This window comes from Anabrus simplex, chromosome 7 (genome assembly GCF_040414725.1).
Source record: "Anabrus simplex isolate iqAnaSimp1 chromosome 7, ASM4041472v1, whole genome shotgun sequence".
In the NCBI taxonomy this organism is placed as follows: Eukaryota; Metazoa; Arthropoda; class Insecta; order Orthoptera; family Tettigoniidae; genus Anabrus; species Anabrus simplex.
Window position 1 is genome coordinate 155,468,889 of NC_090271.1, and position 21,013 is coordinate 155,489,901.

Below are 21,013 nucleotides of genomic sequence, written 5' to 3' on the forward strand. Positions count from 1 at the left end.
CAGTACAAAGATAAATAATCAAGCGAACTCTAGTTGATTTTAAGGAACTAGTTGCTGCTAATGTTTTTATTCATGACACTACATTACATGCAGTTGCTTTGAAACATAAAATGTTGTTAATCCAAATATACCACTCACATCATCACAGTCTTGGGTAATGGGGCTCAATTGATGGAATAATATTGTACCTAAAAAAATTACTTATTGTGTGGGATTACATAGATTGACCTTCAGAATAATGCTGGGTCTTTCATTGAAAATGTGAGAAATCATTTGATTTTGAACATTCTGTGTGATAGAACTTTCCAACTGTCATCTACCTTCATTGAACTTCATTCCCCTGTACTACACTTTGTCCATTCTCCAGCGTAACTTGCCTTGACTGAGTGGTGCTTTCTCACTGCTGCTCCACTTTGATGTCGCTGCCGCTGATATATTTTGCCTATGATCTACTACATCCTAGAATTCTCGATGCCAATAGTCATTCCTCGTTTCTCTGACGCCTCAGTCAGTATAAATAAGATGCTCTCCTACCTCTTTTGTCTCTGTTCAGCTACAACTGTTCAAGCTGTAGAGGTGTTGGACCGATCTTGGAGCTGGTTCATACTGATTTTATGACCGTTCTTATTTTAAGGGAAGAGAATCAGAGAGAAACTTTTACTGTGTTAGTTCACTCTGCAGAGCAGAATTTAAAAAATTTAGTTAATCTGAAGGACAGCAGGTTCAAACAATTTTTCCTTGGCTGTTCACTCATGGCAAGTGTTCATATTTTTTTGTCTCATGTCGAAGACTTTCATTAGAGCAATACAGGAAACATTATCAATGGTTACCTATTTGGCAAACCTAATCATTGCTAACCTGTTTTTGAACTTCTCATAATTTAGTGTTATTTGAATGGCAGACATTTATTAAGTCTGAGCTTTCAAAGATTTTAGATATGTCTACATGTGTAACTCCACATACATGCTTGTGTATGTGACACTGCTCTCACTTTCTGCCTCTTTTCATTCTCTCTTCTCATTTGGTCTTCAGCTGATCATAGGTATCCAGACACTTATTTGAAATTGCACTTAGTCTCTCTACCATGTCACGTTCTCTATTATTGGACATCAATATAGGGTGGGTCCACCCTTCGCTTTTATGACTGCTTCAAGTCGGCTGCTGACACTTTCAGTAAGGTGTTTGAGTATCTGTGGAGGAATGGCAGTCTTTTCTTTCTCAAGAGCTGAAACCAGAGAAGGTAAGTGATGTTGGATGCTTGGGTTTGGAGCGAAGTCAACATTGCAACTCATCCCAAAGGTGTACATGTATTGAATAGGTTGAACCTCTTTTTCAATTATTTAATTTTTAACGTAAATAATATTACGTCAGTCTTGGGACTAGTTTCAGCCACTTAGTGGCCATCTTCATCCAAATAAAAATTAAAGAGATTATGTGATACCTAAAACATGTATACCAGACAAAGACAATGTTGCAAGAATAATTATAATATTAAAATACATATAATAACAAAAATTATGGTTATAATATTCTTGTCATAATATGATGTCTTTAAGTTGACTTAGAACATCAGGCAAAGAAGTAAATCTGGAAATGATAGCTGGAATTAGGAATGAATAAACATACAGAAAAGAAATAAAAAGGAGAAAAATTATTTGGAGACTCACCTCTATGTGAAATATACGGTATTTATACTGTCTGATGTAGAACAAGCACTGACTTGCTGGAGAAAGCAGGCAGGCCATGTAAACAAAGGAGTGGATAGGGAAACAGGCAATGTAAACAAAGGAGTAGATAAGGAGAGGAAGGAAGGGGGTAAAGAAGGTGGGAGGGACGAGGGAAAGGGTGTTTAAGGTGGGGCTGATCTATGCAGAATGAAAGACTGAATCTTAGAGGGGAATTTAGAGATTATAAAAGAGAGAATTCGTTTTATCTGAGACATGATTACTAAAGATAGGAAAGTTTTTCTTCAACCACCTTAACAAAAAACTCACAACAAATTTTTATCTACCTTTATGTTTTCAATAAACAAGTCTACCAAATCACAAACATATTTAAAAAGCATGGCATCAAAATAGCCTTCAAAACTTGTAACAGAAACACAGATATTTTACACAATACCAATTCTGTTAATCATAGTAATAAGTTCACCAAGTCAGGTGTTTATAGACTCAATTGTAATAATTGTAATGCACCTTATGTCGGTCAAACAGGTAGAAGCTTCCGTACAAGATACTTAGAGCATGTTAAAGCCCTGAAATATAATGGATTTTCAGCCATGGGATCATAAATTAACTAATATCAACCAAGACAGGAAAATTCTCAAAGTTATACAAAGAAGCCCCCCCCTCCCTGCTCAATATTATGGAAAATTGTTTTATCCATCTGGAACAGTTTTTCAATCCTAACTTTGATGAAAGTGTAATTGACTAGTATAACTTGGAAACAATTCTCTAAACCCATGGGTAGTGAAAATACCAAGCTTGATTAGTGGGTGTTATTATTATTATTACTACTACTTACGTAGTTACGTATGGATTTTATTTGGTATAAATCATGGTCTATCATTTATTATTTGTGTCTTGTGTAACAAAACATGAGGTTATGTCACGACACATCTGCTGTATGTATATTAAAATGACTTTATTTAATGTAAGAGCACGTAATTAATAGTATATAATTTATTATTACCTGTAAATATTATGTATAAATCCAATGTAACGTTGTGCAACACAGGGTAATAGTCCAGAACAATGCATCTTGTCACTATAACTGGATAGAGGTTTGATTCATTTATAAATAGGTTATTGGATACTCTTAGAAACTACGAGAGAACATGTTGTGTCAGACTTTTCTAAAAGCCTGGCCAGGCATTGTATATAAAGAGGCAGTTTTGGAGTTGGAGTTGAGTTGTTGTTACTGAGACTTGTTAGTGAAAGTTGCTTGTCTAATTCAGTGTGTGAACTCATGTTGTGATTTTGTTGTGTTGGTTGACATTCTAATGTAGCAGTCAAGTGTTCAAAATGGTGGTTCATTAATGTGTATATATAATGTATATAATTTGTAAATAAAACAGCGTACACAATTGACATTGTTTCATGTGTGTGTCTTTGTCATTACAACTACTTCAGTCTAAATGAAACCTCAGAGAAATCAGACATTTTATTTGACCTTTTAATTCCTTCATTTTGAGAGATTTGTCGGTGAATGCAAAACCATGTCGGTTTAAGGTTGCTCGAATAACGTTATACATGATTTTCCATAAAATTCGGGAGAGATACCAAACTCGCACAAAAACACATTAAAATCAGTATGAAACTGTAATTGGTTTGTTTAAACATTTTTGCGGATGTTTTCCAAGCAGCGGCTTTCTCATTAGCACATATTTTCTAATTCCAATAGTCTGAACATGCATACTCAGTTTCATTCTTAAAAACTGTAATAGCATCACTCCAGAGGCTTGTAGAAAACATTTTCTTACGTCAAATGGCGTCACCTAACCTAGGTTTACCACGCACATATTATGAAAACATATTTCAAACTCCCTGTAGACTGATAACATTTTCATTATAAATTACATGGGAACAGCCTTTCTGAAATTTAACAAGACGCGAAAGTACTTAACCCAACCTCTGAAATTAATTATGCACTGCTGTATCTTGAAGGAGAAGTATCACATTCTTATCTCATTTCAGTACATAGTGTTAAAACGAAGCAATCTTTTACTTCAGCCTTTTCTAAGGAGTTAACACCTGCTGTCATTGCACTTATTGCAAAAACATGTCATCCCAATGTTCGTTTACACCAGTTGGAGTTGAGGAAACCTCAGACTCACTCAACATCGACTCACTCGCACGTAGCGAGGAATTGATACAGAAGACGATCGATTGCATTCAATATAATTGCAGGAGTAGAGTGTATGAATATTGATAACGCATAAAAACTAACATGCCCGAATTTGCCCCTAATAACGGATGAATCAGTAAAAGGGTTTTCATTGTAACCGAAGGATATTGCACAGATTAACGTAGAACGTTCGAAGATTATAATGACATTGTCATTAAAACTGGATTCTCTTCTACTATAGCAGCCACGCTAGGATGTGTATCAGTGGCTGACATCTCACTTTAGCGCAAAGTGCCCGTGCTCTAAATTCCTCTTTTGCCTTAAATCATCCTTAGCAAGCTTATGTCTTTTTCATAGGTTCTTTATGTCCCATAACCAAAACGAATAGAAGTAAATATTTGAGAATTTTAACATTGCCTTAACGCTAAATGCAGGTTTCGCCCTATTGTGAATAACGTTAAATTGAATATAAAATTGCATTGCTCTTATGGAATAATTTTCGGGACTGGGAACTTCTTCCGTTAAATGCTGTTTATGCTAAATCGAGGTCACACAAAATCCGGTTTATAATGTATGTATGATCTTAGGATTTATCCTTCCTATTAATGTCTTCCTTAATTACAAGTTAGGATATTGTGTATCATCTCTTTTGAATTGTTAACAACTGTTGATATTGTACGGTTGAGTGGAGATCTTGGTACCATTTCACTAATCTCTCTCAGTACCAAGTCTAAAGTTTAGTAAACTTACTGTATTGCTTTCTTCTACACTCTAAATGCAAAGAAAAAAATTATCTTATGAAAAATTACCAAAATTACCAAATCCAATTTGAACAATTTCTTAACAGGGTAATTAAAAGTAATTGTAATTCTCTAAATTATCCCACCTGATGAAATATTTCTTCTGTCTCTATTGTAAGTAATTAGATGTGTAAAGGGTGGGTTTCTCTCTTCATACAAATCCTTATGTGGTTAAACTTTACTCTAATCTAAGATTAGGTGTAAACTAAGCCCACATATATTACATTATTGTGAATTTTAAATAGCTTTCATTGTACATTTATATACACTGAGTGAGCAAATGTCATGGGATAGTGGGGCACTGATGCGCAGGTGTGTTGTCTCCGCACCACACGCCCCCTGTGCCAGCGGCAGTTGTATAGGAGACCTTGTGAGCAGTGGCTGTGCATGTGACAGGTGTAACATGGAACGTCGTCGTGAGCTGACACCATTGGAATGGCGTATGGTGGTCGGTGCCCGACGGATGGAAAGTGCGATTTCAGAAGTGGTGCGGGCATTCGGCTTCACACAATCAACCTTGTCCAGGATGTATCGTGAATGGTTGAATGCGGGTGTCACCGTCCACAACAGACGAACGACCGGCCGTTTAGCCACCCTCGATGACGGTGACCGGCGACGTCTGAGACGGATTGTCAGTATTGACAGACAGGCAACCGTGCAACAAATCACAGCTCAATTCAACACAGGCCATGCTAGACACATCTCCCAGTGGACAATTCGTAGGAACATGGGTTCTGTGGGATATGGGAGCCGGCGCCACACACGGGTGCCACTGTTAACCCAATGTCATTGGGCACGACACACATTTGTTGCCAGTCACCAGCGATGGACACTGGAACAATGGCGTAACTTGATATGGTCGGATGAATCACAATTTCAACTGCACCATGCCGATGGGAGGCGCCGTGTATGGCGCAGACCACATGAAGCGATGGATCCCGCCTGGCTCGAAGGTGTGGTCCAGGGTGCTGGTGTCTCTGTTATGGTTTGGGGTGCATTTTGCAGGTATGGAATGGGCCCCCTAGTTGTTCTGGAAGAGACTTTGAATGGCACGCGGTATGTTGAGCTGCTCGAAGACCATCTCCACCCTTTTTTGGCCTTCCAGCGCCTAGACGGTTCTGCGGTGTTTCAAGATGATAACGTGCTGCCACATCGCTCCCACGTCACCTGGGAATGGTTCCAGGAACATGCAGCGGAGGTCCAACGACTGCCATGGCCACCCAGGAGCCCCGATATGAACCCTTTCAAGCATATCTGGAATGTCCTGGAACACAGGCCCCGTGCCATGGATACTGCACCCACGAACAGACCCGCATTGGCGGCCGCTCTGTAAACTATTTGGTGTCAGCTGTGTCCAAAGGACTATCAGGGACTTGTCGATTCACTTCCACGGCGTTTCACTGCAGTTCGCAGGGCCAGAGGAGGCCCCATATGCTATTAGCTGACTATCCCATGACATTTGCTAAGTCAGTGTATATACAGTATATATGAGGCATTGTGGATATTAGCCCTTTGCAGTCCAATATTCTGTCGCATGTTCCAACAGTCAGGTACAAATTAATTTTCCACATTTTTACCTAGTCAGATTTAACTCAGAACTTTTATTAGTAACTATAATTATATTATAATGATTATTACCGTACATTCTATTGCATGAGCCTCCGTGGGTCAGACGGCAACGCGTCGGCCTCTCACCGCTGGATACCGTGGTTCAAATCCCGGTCATTCCATGTGAGATTTGTGCTGGACAAAGCGGAGGCGGGACAGGTTTTTCTCCGGGTACTCCGGTTTTCCCCGTCATCTTTCATTCCAGCAACACTCTTCATTCTTATTTCGTACCATCTATCAGTCATTAATATCCATCACTTTGGGAGTGGCGACCCCATCGTAATAATAGCCTATATGATTCATTCATTACATCCCTGACCCGGTCAATAACTGGAAAACAGGTTGTAGGTTTTCATTTTCATTCTATTGCATAGGAATTAGTTTCAATAATAATTTTCTTCATCAGTGCAGAAGTGAAAAATAACATAAAAACTGAAGTGGAGTGATGCAGCTAGGAGGCACCTGCGGTCTTCTAGTTTTCCGACCTGATAAATAAGTCTAGGAGGCTAATTATCATGAAATGTTACATTCCGGTAAACACTATTGTTGTTTTCATTCCCATTTTTATGTGCGGAAGTACTTTCAGCATCACTGTTACTCAAATTACAACACTGACCTGAGAAGCGTCGTCATTGCCGTGTGTCGTATCCCCTCCTCCACCCCAGACCATTACCTGTGCGCGTCTTCTTGCTTTACATAAAATCAGTTTCATGGTCCGTATCGCACTTCAATAGATTCAAAATTAAGTGTTTATTATTTTCCACCTAGTCGATACAATGATTGCTTAAGGCAATTTAATGGTTAAAAGTGGTACATGTTTCGTATTTTATCAACATCTTCAGCCACATAACACTGTTTAGATGAAAAATATAAAAATTGACAAAGTAATGCTTAAGAGGAAGTGTCCTTGAAATTAACATAAGATTGACAACATTAAAGCAAACAAAAACTCAAGAGAAAATATATAAATTATTACTACAATTGAAAGCAGTCACTGGAAAATCTTCTTCTGAATCTTCAGAAACAGCACATGATGGCCCGGGATCATTCCGTTCTTTTTTTACGCAGAGGTCCAGTCGATGAAGTTTCACTTGCAATGCTGGAGTTCACTACACTTTCATCTTCACTTGACAGTTCTCTAAACTCTTCGTCTAATTCAAATAAATAATCTTCGTAACTGCTATCTAAATAAACGTACATACTGCACCCGTCCACCTCCCGAGTCCCAGACTAGCATTAATCTCAGGGGTGTCGGTTCATTGTTTAAGTCAACAAATATGTAAATATAGAGGCCTCAGTGAACACGGGAATGAACGGAGCAAATAAAAATAAAATTGAGAAAGCTCAATTGCAAACATGAATTTAAGGACTCCATGAGAGGACTAGGAAGTGACATTTAAATTGAAAAAGGGCATAACATCTAACTACAATAAAAAGATTATGAGAATGGTTTCCTTTGAAATAATTGCCAGAAGGAGCAGTTTATTGCGCCACCCTGCGCTATTAACTTTGATACAGTTGAATAGAACAAAAAAAAAAAAAAAAAAAAATTTCAATTTACAACACCTGATATAAACAGGTCACTTGCTTCACCGCAAGTGGTGATAATATGCTGGTAGGTTTATCCTGAAAGAAAATTACAATTTGGGGTATAATTTACGGATCGATCACGTTTGAATCGAACTGTTGTCCAAGGAAAAGCCTTCCTTCTATCGGGAGCCCGAGCATAAACCACGTTTATGGTCGGCTTCTCGATTCAACTTAGATGCAGTACCCCGACTATCTACATTTTTCCAAGTTCGGTACTCGGACTGGCTAATGTCAGAATGAAGTTTAGGAAATTGTATTGCACTGACAGGTCCTGTCTTAAATATCCAGCTCATGCCATTGCCACTGGAACTAATACTTACAAAATTCTTTACGCATGATCATAGTTATTATCGATCGGTTTCAGAAGGTTACTGTCACAAATGAGATAACGAGGTACGGGGGAAATACCGGCCGTTGACCTCTCCTCGCCCCGCAAGCAAAATAAACAAAGTATTACGGTAACTTGAGTCGGACAGAGCCGCATGGTAACGAAATAACAACCGACTGTTATATTATTAAAAAACTCGAGCAGAGATATGTTGTCGGCAATGATTTAATTCACTATTATTAGAATATTCCTGCCTCCATGAAATTAGCGTTATTGAAATTATTATTATTATTATTATTATACTTGACGATTCCTGGGACAGGTACGTTTGATTATGATCGTCATTATTACGGGACGCAAAACACAAGTGTTATTACCATTATTATTATTATTATTATTATTATTATTATTATTATTATTATTATTATTATTATCATCATCTCCCTCTTGTGATTATTATTATGATGTCACTCAAGATATTATTATTATTATTATTATTATTATTATTATTATTATTATTATTATTATTATTATTAATGAATAGGTCACTTCCGCAAATGCATTAAGATATCGGTTGCGTTTACAATTATACAATGATCACCAAAAAGAAATGTTATTTCCATTATTAATATGATAATTATTATTAATCTGACCGCGATGATTTATCACTGTCCTAACTTTGTTATTATGTTTATCGGCTTCACATTATCATTTATATTCCCTTTTTAACATCTTTATCATCGTCCATTTAATTAACACGGTCTAACATTTTATCTGCAATATTTATTATTATTATTGTATCATGATTGTCATCACTCGTCATTTCAATTATTACAACATACGATCATTTATGTGGAATCTGAACCTCTCATTATCCTTCAATCCGTTGTATCTTAACGAATAGCTACGCAGTCTATTTATTTCGTACATGCTGTCACGGGTCCGAATTCTACCCGCTACGTAATTCAGTATTTCTCTGTGACATTGCCCGTATATTTTACACTCATTTCAACATGCTAAGTGTTTCTCATACGGAATTTATATCCCTTTCTATCCCAATATTCCTTTATTCATTTATTTCTCACAGACTTATCAACTGATTTATATTTTCCATTTATGGCATTGTACGACATTTTATCTCCTGACTGCGTGATCTTTATAACATCTCTTTCTATCTCAACATTTTGATTCCGGAGGTCATTCTCCACAAATTCATCGCAACAATCTGGAATTATATTGCCAACACTGACAATCATGATCACGTAATTCCTCATCCTGCGGTTAGCACTTGCAAAAGAAATATCTGACATTAATTTATGAAATATTGGACCGTAATTTGAACAACACATTAATTAACATGTACGGATTATTAGCACCGATATTATTATTATTATTATTATTATTATTATTATTATTATTATTATTATTATTATTATTATTATTAATTCATTGAATTAAATAATCACACATTTTAATCTTACACATAATTGTTAATCCATCAATTTTAAGTTATCACACCCTTTAAAGTTCGATTTAAAATGACATCCCGTCATTAACGATTCCCGATGATCTCAACATTATCGCACAAATTTTACTATTAATCAATGTTCAAGTAACTACGGTATCTCATGAATTATTACTATTCTGTGGTATTTCCCACAACTTTGACAACTTCAGATTTAGAATATTAACACTGATAAAACCACAGCTGGCATGACAAGGCTGGATTTTCCTTCAACACTATTATATAACTGGTCGTTGAATGACTAAGAGAAAAACACACTCCGGGTCTATTTGAATATTACATCAGATCAACATAAATGCATGCATGACTTAATTCACTACCCTATGTCTACAAAATTGATATATACAGCAAAATCAATACATAATTTAGACCCGACATTTAATTTATTGTCCCTTAGTCCCGTCAGTGCTTCAAATTTTGAATGGCATCGTGAGGCGACCCATTTTGTTACGTATGGTAACAGAGTCAAAATCAAACTATTCCCATTTTCCTAATCACGGTGACATTTCCCAAATATTATTCACATTGTGGTACTCATCTGATTTCTGTTATCCATTGCGGCTTAGCAGATGAGAGGCCCCTTTCGGCCCCTATCTGCCGTACTACTCGCCCATAATTTTTGGCTTTACTTCACAGATGATTTCCTGGCACCTCGCCATTTTCACTCCACTATATTAAATATCACACTAATTCACCACTGAAATTGTTAACACTGAAAAGTTGATCTCTACTTGAATACTACAACACAAATTAACCCTAGACCCAAATTATTATTATTTTACACTGTTTGAACTTCGTCCTTTTTGCTGCACTAAAGAACTTGGACACCTCTGACGGAGTGTCGAATTATACGCCCGGCGTAATTTACGTTGTCCGACGCGGCACGCCCAATTTATGTTGCACTCTTAAAGTGTTCATAATGGCGGTTTGATCTCCTAAAGTACAGGCTATTATTCCATCAACGTACTGTCCGTCACCAGTATTTTAATTATGCACCTACTGCTGTGTACTTGAAACTTATATTTCTCGCTCCTACTATATAGTTATTTGACTTCACTACAATATTTGATAACTGGCACGCACTGTCCTAAGTTAAAATAATTCAAGTTCATGGCGCTCGAGCGTGATCACATTTTGTAATGGCCGGCGGATTCAAAGTCAGCTGCGGACGATATTTCAGCTCCAAAGTTTAATTTCAAGACTGCTTTGAGTGTCCCTTGCGCTAGTATATATGGATGAAGCCTCCCCTAGCTGGTTCAATGACGTCATGTCCATGAGGGAGGGGGTGGATGTTTAATATCGGTATTTGCATTCCGAATTGGATGTTATAATTAATATCAAATTAATCCACACCTCTGGAACATACGCTGGATTAAATATGAACTACTGACGATCATAGATTTCAGAGATATGGATGGATTTCACTCCTGACTTTTGGCGCCTTCGAAAGCGTCTATCTCCACGTTGTCGTCTCTCAGCCAATGGCAATCGAGGAGCTCAAATTCCAAGAAATTCTTTCTTCAATTAAGTTAATTTGCAATTTATTATTAATTATTCTTCCATATATGACATCTAAAAAATTCCGTAAGTTGATCCAGATAACTGTAATAATTTATTAATGATTACTTTTGAAGTTACGAGAATATCTCATCCATCATTTCTCAAGATGGTATCCTTGAGCCTCATAACAAAATTTTGTGATTGGACTATAAGTGCACACGTGATTTAAGTTTCCACCTGCAAGAACCTGGGCCAGCGATTGTCGTAGAAACACTGTACTTTTCCGTTCCCTATTTCCTAGAATTTGTGATGCAGCGGAAATTTTTCGTCCGCCCAGAATATACTCTCGCAGCGTTCAAGTTGATACATTCCCATTGTTCGCGACTGGCCCTTCTCCTTCTGACCGAAACTTATTTGTGGACATGTATTTTCCCGGTTGCCAAACTAATGAACTCCCCTGCTGTGAAGCAGCTCTATGCTGTTGTGACAGACTAAGCTCCACGGCTCCAGTCTGTCGGGTAACCAAATTATATTTCAACATTACTCGTATGGAATAAAATTTTCTGTACTTCAATAAATGTACCATATATTATCTCATAAATCAAATCATGATTGACTTTGGACCCCATTCACTCGGGTTCAATACGTATTTCCTCTTCATTCATATTTGCCACTTTTATATCGTAAATTCAATTGAGACAATTCGCATTCACAGATAAACACGCCTAGTACAACACGTGTGCAGCTCTACTCAATGTAAACACAGCTGACAGGCCGCGGGTAACCATGACAATACACGGCTACATATATCTCGTATTTTTTACATGGAGATAAGAGAACGGCTTCCTTTGTGGACAAAAAATTGCTCTAGAAACTCCAGGGATATCGATCGACCTCATTGAGGTCAAAGAATTTCACTAAATAACCTCTCAAGTAGAGTGAAACATAATGTCGAGGTCCACCTCGACATTGCACCAGTTACAATAAACCATGATGTCGAGCTCACCTCGACGTTGGACTGGAAAAGGTTAAGAGTGAACTTGAAAAACACAAGTTTCCAGAATCACCACTTTACATATAAATATCAGTCTTTATCAACAGTTTTTCATTCTGTATATTAAGGGCGATCTCTATGTTCAATGTATGGACTAAAACTAAATGAATATAATATCAGAATAATAACCATCTACACAATACATTATTTATTATAAATTAATTTGTTCTATACTGACAGCAAATAATACAAAATGGTAGTATCTATTTTATGAATTATTATGTAGCAATTCATATTAGTACCCATAGCTTCACAACACTTTCCATGGAAAATCATAAATTGAAAACAAAACAAAAATGAACACAAGTAGCTGCTACATCAGTATCTTAATCACATTATTAACACAAATTATATCATTATTCTGGTTGATCATCATGTTGTTCCTCCTACATTATCTTGGTCTGAAGGATGCCTAGCATCACCAGAATTAAGAACTTTTTCAAAGTAATTCCTCCATGTAAGATTCACATGCAGCATTAGTGCATTGAAATCTTGGAGGTTTTTTTTTGCTGGCTGTTTCAATGGTGTGGCGTACTTCTGAGGAAGTTCCTGTACTGACAAATTTAATTTTTCGCAGTTGTAGTTTGTTTTCTTTCCTTTCTGAGGACAGATCTTCATCACATTACAACTCTTGTACTCGGATGAATGGCAAAACGTTGCTTATAAGAGTCTGAAAATTTGAACATCTTACCATTCTTGAAGTTGACTCCCTTTAAGCATCGTCTTGTAATCAGTCTCTCCAATACCATTACCGTGAGAGACACAAGTTCGATGACATTGAATTTTTTAGTAGAACAGCTGTTCTTTATGAAGTACACGTAATGGTCCTTTGTGTAAACCTCACTATGCCTCACCTTTTTCTCATTTAGGCCAAAGTCCCTATCATAGGGCAGATAAGTGTGTCCAGGGGTCATGAAAATGTGCTTTATACTTTGAAATCTTCAGTCATGAATAAACTTAGGACATCCATGAACCATATTGATGTTTTTATTCTGCCCCGCGCATTTATTGGTGAAGATTACGAACTCTTGTATGTTATTGCCCCATGTTGAAATGTTATGTTTCAAACAACTTGCCATTTCGCATGACCCACGCTTGGCTATTGTTTCATCCTAAACGTACATAGCAGCACATCCTATCTTAATATTGTGGATTCCAAGGTTGCACATCCACATTTTGTGTTTGTAGTACTGTATAGGACCCCAGGAGCATACTATGAAAGGAATGTTGTTGTTACGAGGCCCAGAGGGAGGCCTCGGGATAGTTGGGAAAAGCAAATTTTCAAAGACCTTGCCAAACGTGATGTAAATTGGCAGCAAAAGGTAGAATGTCAGCTGTGGGTGGATAGGACAAACTGGAAGAGGCTGGTAAACACCCACACCCGGCTTGCTGGAGCAGAAAATTGATGATGATGATGATTACCGTATTCTACTTGTTAATGTTGGATTGGGCATGGCTTGCTCTAAATGAACATCAATTGCAGCAACAGAATTATCTGTATAATTTTTGTAAGACTTTAACAGCTTCCATTTCATGGGCTTCCTTTTTATTCCTCAATTCCGTAATAAGATTCGTATCACCCTCTTGTTCCAAAATCTGGAGTTCAATTTTATATTTGCTACAAAAATTACAATTGTCACTTCTAGGTGGTTCGAAACCAATATTATACTGTGTGCTAAACACATCTTGATAATATTTTGTTACTGGTTCTGTGTTAGAGTAACTTTCTTTGATCCACTCTAAATATAAATTATAAAGAGAATTAATATTCAACCCAGCCACTAGGTATCAACTGTAGTGATTTGATTTGATACATTAGCCAAACTCTGAATGTGTTCTGTACCTGTATTTTTTTTAATCATAGCTTATTTGTTTACCTTGACACTGCCTACGCTGATCTTTGCTGACTGTACCAGTATTACCCTGCTTGTCTAACACTTTCCTAACTCTTTTCCCTGAAATGCCATGGATACTCAAAAATGCTTTACAACACACTGTATGGACAGTACCATTACACTTAACTGTATGTTGGATATGTCTAAGTGTTCTACTGGGTCATCGTTTAATAACACTTCGTTTTACTTCACGATTGCTTACAAGATTTGATAAGTATGCATTTTACATCACTCATGGCCCAAACAGATTGAAAAATTACCTGGATGTTATCTTGGCCAATCTTGTCGAAACATCCACACTTACAAGGTTGACCAATAGTACATGCAGGAACGTCCTTTCCTGAGATACGAGCTGTATGTGCTTCTCTGAGATTTTGCTTGCATTTACAAGTTGTCTTCCATATTTCCATGTTCTTTGCTCTCTTCTGAGTACATCCAGATCTGCATTAATAATTTTCTTCAGCACTCATTAATGTCACTATGTCATAATTATACACTACCTGATCAAAAGTAGCTGGACACCTACCTAAAACTAAAGGCAGAGTTTGCTGGTAACATACTCTCTAATACTTGACTTTAATAAGATGTTTGTCTACCTTTTGCCGTATTACAGCCCTGACTCTGTTGGGGAGACTTTCTACCAGGTGTCAGAATGTTTCCATGAGAATTGCAACCCATTCTTCCTGAAGAGCCGCAACCAGAGAACGTGTTGATGTTCGACAGTGGGGTCCGGAATAAAGTTGTTGTTTTAACTCATTCCAGATGTATTCTATTAGGTTTAGGTTGGGACTGTGGGTCAGCCAGTTCAGTTGTAGAATATTGTTGTTGTTTGAGTCATCAGTCCATAGACTGGTTTGATGCAGCTCTCCATGCCACCCTATCCTGTGCTAACCTTTTCATTTCTACGTAACTACTGCATCCTACATCTGCTCTAATCTGCTTGTCATATTCATATCTTGGTCTACCCCTACCGTTCTTACCACCTACACTTCCTTCAAAAACCAACTGAACAAGTCCTGGGTGTCTCAAGATGTGTCCTATCATTCTATCTCTTCTTCTCGTCAAATTTAGCCAAATCGATCTCCTCTCACCAATTCGATTCAGTATCTCTTCATTCGTGATTCGATCTATCCATCTCACCTTCAGCATTCTTCTGTAACACCACATTTCAAAACCTTCTATTCTCTTTCTTTCTGAGCCAGTTATCGTCCATGTTTCACTTCCATACAATGCCACGCTCCATACGAAAGTCTTCAAAAACATCTTTCTAATTCCGATATCAATGTTTGAAGTGAGCAAATTTCTTTTCTTAAGAAAGCTCTTCCTTGCTTGTGCTAGTCTGCATTTTATGTCCTCCTTACTTCTGCCATCGTTAGTTATTTTACTACCCAAGTAACAATATTCATCTACTTCCTTTAAGACTTCATTTCCTAATCTAATATTTCCTGCATCACCTGCCTTCGTTCGACTGCACTCCATTACTTTTGTTTTGGACTTATTTATTTTCATCTTGCACTCCTTACCCAAGACTTCATCCATACCATTCAGCAACTTCTCGAGATCTTCTGCAGTCTCAGATAAAATAACAATATCATCGGCAAATCTCAAGGTTTTGATTTCCTCTCCTTGGACTGTGATTCCCTTTCCAAATTTCTCTTTGATTTCCTTTAATGCCTGTTCTATGTAAACATTAAAAAGGAGAGGGGACAAACTGCAGCCTTGCCTCACTCCTTTCTGGATTGCTGCTTCTTTTTCAAAGCCCTCGATTCTTATCACTGCAGACTGATTTTTATACAGATTGTAGATAATTCTTCGTTCTCGGTATCTGATCCCTATCATCTTCAGAATCATAAATAGCTTGGCCCAATCAACATTATCGAATGCCTTTTCTAGATCTACGAATGCCATGTACGTGGGCTTGTCCTTCTTGATTCGATCCTCTAAGATCAGACGTAAAGTCAGGATAGCTTCACGTGTTCCTACATTTCTTCTGAAGCCAAATTGATCTTCTCCCAACTCAGCTTCAACTTGTTTTTCCATTCTTCTGTAAATAATACGTGTTAAAATTTTGCAGGCATGAGATACTAAACTAATGGTGTGGTAGTTTTCACACCTGTCAGCACCGGCTTTCTTGGGAATAGGTATAACAACATTCTGCTGAAAATCGGATGGGACTTCTCCTGTCTCATACATCTTGCACACTAAACGAAATAACCTTGCCATGCTGGTTTCTCCTAAGGCAGTCAGTAATTCAGAGGGAATGTCATCAATTCCAGGTGCCTTGTTCCTATTGAGGTCACTCACAGCTCTGTCAAACTCTGACCTCAAAATTGGGTCTCCCTTTTCATCAGCATCAACAGCCTCTTCATGTTCCAGAACCAAATTATCTACATCTTTACCTTGATACAACTGTTGGATATGCTCCTGCCATCTTTCTGCTTTGTCTTCTTTCCCTAGAAGTGGTTTTCCATCTGAGCTCTTAATATTCATACACCTAGATTTCCTTTCTCCAAAGGTTTCCTTGATTTTCCTGTATGCAGCATCTACCTTTCCCAGGACCATACAGCCTTCGACATCCTTGCATTTCTCCTTCAGCCATTCTTCCTTAGCTGCCTTGCACTTTCTATCCACTTGATTCTTTAATCGCCTGTATTCTTTTCTGCCCTCTTCATTTCTAGCATTCTTGTATTTTCGTCGTTCATCAGTCAGGTCTAGTATCTCCTGAGTTATCCACTGATTCTTAGTTGATCTTTTCTTCCTTCCTAACATTTCTTCAGCAGCCCTACTGACTTCATTTTTCATGACTCTCCACTCTTCTTCTATAGTGTTTCCTTCAGCCTTTTCATTTAGTCCTTGTGCAACATGTTCCTTGAAACAATCCCTCACATTATTTTCTTTCAACTTGTCTAGATCCCATCTTTTTGCATTCTTTCCTTTCTTCAATTTCTTCAACTTCAGATGACATTTCATGACCAACAAGTTGTGGTCAGAGTCCACGTCTGCTCCTGGGAAAGTTTTGCAATCCAACACCTGGTTTCTGAATCTCTGCCTAATCATAATGAAGTCTATTTGATACCTTCCAGTGTCTCCAGGTCTCGTCCACGTATACAGCCGTCGTTTGTGGTGTTTGAACCAAGTATTGGCAAGGACTAAATTATGATCAGTGCAGAATTCAACCAGACGACTTCCTCTTTCGTTCCTTCGTCCCAATCCAAATTCTCCTACTGTACTACCTTCTCTTCCTTGGCCTACCACTGCATTCCAGTCTCCCAACACAATTAGATTCTCGTCACCTTTTACATATTGTATTAAATCTTCTATCTCCTCATATATTCTTTCGATTTCTTCATCATCCGCTGAACTAGTAGGCATATAGACCTGCACTATTGTGGTGGGCATTGGTTTGGTGTCTATCTTGACGACAATAATTCTTTCACTATGTTGGTCGTAGTAGTTTACCCGCTGCCCTATTTTCTTATTCATTATTAAACCAACTCCTGCATTTCCTCTGTTTGATTTTGTGTTGATAATTTGGTAGTCGCCTGACCAAAAATCTTGCTCTTCCTGCCAACGTACTTCACTTATGCCAACTACATCTAACTTTAGCCTATCCATCTCCCTTTTCAGATTCTCTAACCCTTAAACCATTAGTTTACAGAACTCGCTTTATGACTTGGAGCATTACCATGTTGGAGTGATTTTCTATGGTAGACAGTATAGAAACATTCAAAATGTTTGATATACTTTTGCCTTTACATTCCATGCATTCCTACAAGAGGGATAAGTCCATGCCATGAGAAACATCCCCATCCCTTTAGTCCCACTTGCTCGAAACTTCACTACTGGTACTAAACATTTGCGCAGATTGACACAATTTATAACGTGATTCATCATTCCAAATGATCTGTTTCCACTGGTTCAGTGTCCAGTAGCATCAATCTTTACACAATGCTAATATTATTTATTCGTGTCAGAGGTACCAATATATACAAGGAAGAGATACTGAATATACAGGGTTATTCTAAATGATTGTTGGGGTTTCATGATTTTTTTTTTTTTTTGAAAACGTGGAAAACGTACCCTTTTTATTGTTGCAGTAACTGTTAGACAAACTCTCAAAGTTTTGTTTTGCATCAACTGTAATACAGAAGTTACCACCAGATGGCAGTAATAGCAGTGGTTAGTAATGGCGGTTAACGATAAGGAGAAACCTTTTTGTACTCTTGAATTTCATCAACACTGATCCGTTACCAGAGTCTAGCACCATTTTCAGACAAAATACGGGAAGCAGCCTCCTTCCGACAACTCTATTCGCAGATGGTACGCACAATTTCTGGATACAGGTTGTTTGTGCGAAGGGAAAAGCAGTAGGCGTCCCGCTGTGTCAGAAGCGGATGTGAATCGGATTAATGGCGTTTATCTCCATAGTCCTAAGAAATCAACTACGAGATGTAGCAGGGAACTGCAAGTTCCTCAAACCACAGCATGGCGCGTTACGAAGGTGCCTAAAGGTAAAGCCATATCGCCTACAATTGCGTCAAGCTCTAACAGCTAATGTCAAAGCCCTACGTTTCAACTTTTGCGTGGCACTGCAGGAACGGATTGAAGAAGATGATGGTTTTCTTGACTGAATAAGTTTTCAATGATGAAGCTACTTTTCATGTAAGTGGAAAGGTAAACAAACAAAACGTTCGCATTTGGGGTGCAACGAACCCCCATTGTTACGTAGAACATGTGCGAGACTCTCCTAAGGTGAATGTGTTCTGTGCCGTTTCAAACACGAAGGTCTATGGCCTGTTCTTCTTCAATGAACAGACGGTAACAGGGCTGACTTACCTGGACATGCTCACAGAATGGCTGTTACCCCAGTTGAGCGACAACAGGGATGATTACGTGCTGCAACAGGATGGTGCACCACCTCATTTCCACAGGGAGGTTAGAGCATTTTTAAACCAAGAACTTCCACAACGATGGATGGGACGCGGAACGGAAGGTGATCTGATGCTCTTACCCTTTCCACCATGTTCACCAGATCTTACACCATGCGATTTCTTCCTGTGGGGATATGTTAAAGATCAGGTATTTATTTGTTCCTCCTCTACTGGTGGATATTCAGGAAGTGAAGCAGCGCATCCAAGCCGCCTTCGAAAGCATCACCGCTGCCATGTTGACTCGTGTGTGGGAAGAGATGGACTATCGAGTACATGTGTGTAGAGTGACACGAGGCGCACATATCGATCATTTGTAATGTATGTCAAAATAACTTTATGGGTTACAGTACACAGTAAAACAAGATTCATATTCCTACGTCAATTGCACTGTGAGGTATGAATTTTTGTAACCCAGATAATCATTTACAATAACCCTGTATGTACTGAGTATAAAAGATATACATGAACAAATTAATCGTATATAGTTATGAATGAAGCACTTGGAAAAATTTGCATATGTAGTATAACAAATGGAAGAACATACACAAAAATTTAAAAAAAGGAGAGAGCAAGAATTACATGAAAATATCTACAATATATAGGGTAAAATTAGGTATTACTGTGATATGTGGTATTATCGTGATACTTTATTTGAACTTCTGTCACAGTAATACTATTGTAAGCTGTCCACTTCATGGCCGTATCGATGAGTTTAATAAACAAATTAATCTAAAAAGCCACCTAATCGATACTTTATTTCTTTTGCCTTTGGGAAACTTAAAAATACATTAACAAACACAGTACATGTTTCGACTACTTAGTGGTCATCTTTAGCTGTATATAAAAAATCTTAGATGATAACATTTAAAAGCAAGCACATTGGATCTTAAAACTATATCCCATGGGAATCCAAAAACTATTGTTCTAGATGCTTTAAATGAATTGGATGATTGGGGGGGGGGGGGGTTTGGGGGTAAGGAGATTTATGTGAATGATACTTAAATTACCGTATCGTTTACAATTGTGTTTAAAAAACTTAAATGATGAAAAACATATTTAAAATATTTAAAAGCGTCTATGGTAAAATTCTTTTTGATAAAATTAGGTGGCGTGAATAAAAAGTTCGTGTTTGTAACAATCTTCAGGCATTTGTGAGAAAATAATAACTTAATTAAAATTTGCGTCTGTGGTGCTGTTAAAACACTTTGTTTTTAATAAACATACTTTAAAATATTCTAAAGTGTCTATGGTAAGGCACTTATTCAAAAACACTTGTGCTTGAATGAAAGTTTATGTCAGATGCACCAGTCTTCAGGTATTTATTGTTTATATTTAATAACTTCCTTGAGTGATATTCTTGTGGTTAAAAGGCCGTGTTGACTGTTTAACTTCCGAGAATTGCTCTTCGGAATGTGATAAAAGAAATTGTGTTAGTCGTTTAACTTGTTAAAACCCTGCGGTGGCTTCTAACACAATTTCTTTCAAATGCCTGAAGATTGTTACAAACACGAACTTTTTATTCACGCCACCTAATTTTATCAAAAAGAATTTTACCATAGACGCTTTTAAATATTTTAAATATGTTTTTCATCATTTAAGTTTTTTAAACACAATTGTAAACGATACGGTAATTTAAGTATCATTCACATAAATCTCCTTACCCCCCCCCCCATCTTCCAATTCATGTAAAGCATCTAGAACAATAGTTTTTGGATTCCCATGGGATATAGTTTTAAGATCCAATGTGCTTGCTTTTAAATGTTATCACCTAAGATTTTTTATATACAGCTGAAGATGACCACTAAGTGGTCGAAACATGTACTGTGTTTGTTAATGTATTTTTAAGTTTGCCAAAGGCAAAAGAAATAAAGTATCGATTAGGTGGCTTTTTAGATTAATTTGTTGACAGTAATACTAAGCGGAGCAGAGGGTTGTT

General features: G+C 37.6%; 1 protein-coding gene and 1 pseudogene across 2 annotated transcripts in view; both read left to right on the plus strand.

The window, feature by feature from the left end:
* lqfR (clathrin interactor lqfR) overlaps positions 1-21,013 on the plus strand; it is a 285,249-nt gene that overhangs the window by 128,582 nt on the left and 135,654 nt on the right. The gene's annotated exons all lie outside the window — the stretch shown is intronic.
* LOC137501512 (uncharacterized) lies at positions 1,201-19,394 on the plus strand (annotated as a pseudogene).